Source organism: Kryptolebias marmoratus, linkage group LG10, assembly GCF_001649575.2.
Source record: "Kryptolebias marmoratus isolate JLee-2015 linkage group LG10, ASM164957v2, whole genome shotgun sequence".
In the NCBI taxonomy this organism is placed as follows: Eukaryota; Metazoa; Chordata; class Actinopteri; order Cyprinodontiformes; family Rivulidae; genus Kryptolebias; species Kryptolebias marmoratus.
The window spans coordinates 2,878,002-2,881,302 of NC_051439.1; positions in this window are offsets into that span (position 1 = coordinate 2,878,002).

The window sequence follows — 3,301 nt, forward strand, 5'->3', positions numbered from 1 at the left end:
GAGGGAAGTCTGGGTCTCCCTGCTTAGGCTGCTACCCCCGCGACCCGACCCCGGATAAGCAGAAGAGAATGGATGGATGGATGGATAAAAAAAAACATTTAAACAGAAAGCCGCAACTAAACCTTCCATGACTTAAAGGTTTTGCATTCCTTGAAGGATTGCATATTCCCTACCACCTTTCCTGTCAAAGTTTTAGACTAAGATCATATCACTACCTTAGTTTAGTTATCTTAGTAATTCTTATGTTGGCTCTTTAGCGGGCCTTAGAACTGTTAGTTAGTCTCTTGGTACCTTTAGCTTAGCATTATCATGTTTTAGTTTAGTTATCTTAGCATTTTTCATGTTGGCTGTTAGCGGGCCTTTTTGGTACTATTAGTTAGTCTCTTGTACTTTTAGTTTAGCATTATCATGTTTCAGTTTATGTTAGCTTATTTAGCCGTCCTGTACATTTAGTTTTGTTTAGTTTATCTTAGCTCATATTTTTGATATCGTTAGATTGTTAGATTCCTGATTGTTGTTTAGGTCAGCTTTAACTTTGTCATGATTTTATTTAGATTATCTTAGCTACTATTTTGACTATCTTAGCTCATATTTAGACATGTTTAGTTTCATGATTTTATTTATATTATCTTATATTTCATTTAGATTATACATGATTGATGTTTTTACTTCTGTATCTCTATATTTGATTATGATGTTTTTATGATGTTTGATCTCCATATTTGATTATGAGCTTTTTATGATGTTTGATATGTTTTTATCTGTATTTGATTATGTACCTGATTGTGGTTTCTGTGTTGTAAAGCACTTTGAATTGTCTTGTTGCGGAAAAGTGCTATATAAATAAATTTCACTTCACTTCACTTCACTTGTGTTGAGAAATGACAGTTTTGACCGTTTTGGTTAAAACTTGAATAGAATGTCATGTGCCAACTTAGCGGTATTATGCAATGTCATTATGAGAGTGTGTTGTTAATGACTATTAGCTGCAATCACATCAAATTATAGCTTAATATCTACAACATTGACTGAGTTATAGCTATGTTTATGTTTTCTAAGGTCAGTTGGATGTGGTTGAAATTGGGTTAATTCTGAAGGCTAATCAGTCGTACAGGTACTTTCAATGATCATTTTTAAGAAGGTTTTTTAGAATTCCTCCATGAGTTCATGAGATAATTTGCTAAAAAAACAAACAAAAACAAAACAAAAACAAACATATTTGCCTCTAACATTTAATGCTTAAGTTTTGAGCCAAGGTCTCACACACTGAGTAGCAATTGGAGTAGATGTTGTAAGTGACTCTTAGCAGTGACCACACCTAATTTTAGCCCAATGTCTGTAAATTGACTAATTTATAGCCATTCTTGTGTTTTATATGATAAGTTAGTTATGGTGGCTATCTAGATTGAGTTAGATCCAAATGTCAATCAGTTTCTATATAAACATCCATTAAATATTTCTTAAAAATTTCATTAAAATTTGTGACAATTTATGAAATATTTTGCTAATAGACAGAGTTTACTCCAAATAGCAAAGTTTTATACAGGGATCAGAATGTGTGTTGGAGATCACTCTCAGTTCACCAGTTTTTAGCCTAATATCTTAAAAAAAATTAACTGAGTTACAGCTATTCGTGTTTGAATAAAGGTGATTACCTATGGGGGCTCTCTTTAAGTGAACAGATTTCAAAACCTACTAAGTTGTACATTATTACTCTCTGAGAGTTTCATTAAAATTTCTATTTTTTTTTTGATATTTTGTTTGCAGACACACAAGACACAAACACATAGGTGACAATAAAAAATGTAATATGAGTAATATGAGAACTAAAAGGGCTGAGGAAGCAGGTAAACTTTTTTCTCTTGGATTATAGGAATTTTGTGCTTTCATAATGATCTCTGTTTTTAACAAGCAGGCATATTCACGTTTACACCTTGAGGCGTCTTATACAAAACTCAGCTTCAACAAGTGATAATAACAGTTCACTTCTTGTCTGAATTATATTTGGAAGTAGTCTGGTTTTCTGCAGCTTCAACAGGTACCACTGACGTGTGTATGTGGAGCTGTGTGATTTCAGTGCTGCTATTTCTGCAGTAAAACAAACCCTACAGTGGTGTTTTTCATCTTTTTTCTATATAGAACAAGTAGAGCATGAGAAGGAAGAAAAGTATGAAAATACTTTCCCCCTCCATAACTCCTGCAGATTTATCAGCAAACTGCTTTCACACCAGGTCACCCACCAGGCTGTGAAATGACTTGTCAATTCTATGAATGTGTGTGTGTGTATTGGGGGAGAAAGATACTTTTATCTGTAAGTTGGCCACATTTATGTGTCAAACATTTGGTTGAAAAAATGGTACTGCAGCTTCACCCAAAAGTCACAGAGGGTTAAAAAAAATCAAACATGGAAAAGTAAACATTTTATTAAAATTTGAACAAATAATCTAAAAGTCTAACATTCCTTGAAGGAATGCACATCATACATATTCCACCTTTCATACCAGAGTTTTAGACTCAGATTGTCTTATGTTGAGAAATGACACAGCTATGTTGGTCAAACCTTGAAAATACAGTTATGCCCATGCAATATTGACAGATGTCACACTTAGTGTATGTTCACTGTCAGCTACTTCTACATCAAATTTTAGCTCAATAATGTTCAACTGACTGAGTTATAGCCATTTTTGTGTTGGATAATGTTGATTAGCTATGGCAGCAATCTTGAATTGAATTGACCTAAAAAGTTAATCACTTATAGATTTATACTCAGTAATTGCTTTAGGAAAGTGATATTCAAACCTGTGTAGTGATTGATGACATATTTGCTAACAGACAAACATTGTTGATTTCAGCAGTTAATGCTAAATTTTAAGCGAAGAACTAGCAGAATGAGTAGCACTTGGAGTATATGTTATAACTTACTCTCAGCCACAATGGCACCAAAATGTAGCTCATATCTCTAAAATTGTCTTAATTATAACAATCGTTGTGATTTCTAATGTTAGCTGGCTATTGAAGCCATCTTGAAGCCATCAAAAATCAATTAGTTGTAGAGGCACATTTACTGAATAATTTTCTGAGTGTTTCATGAAACTCTGTCCTTTGGTTCATGAGATAGACACAATTGACTCCAATAGGCAAATAATTACCCAAAGATCTGTTTCCGTTTGTTAGACATCAGAATGTGTGTGGAAGATCAGTGTCAGGTACTACCACAACAAATTATAGGGCAACAGTTGTGAAATTAGCTGTGATACATAGCCATTGTGTGTGTGTGTGTGTGTGTGTGGGGGGGGGGGGG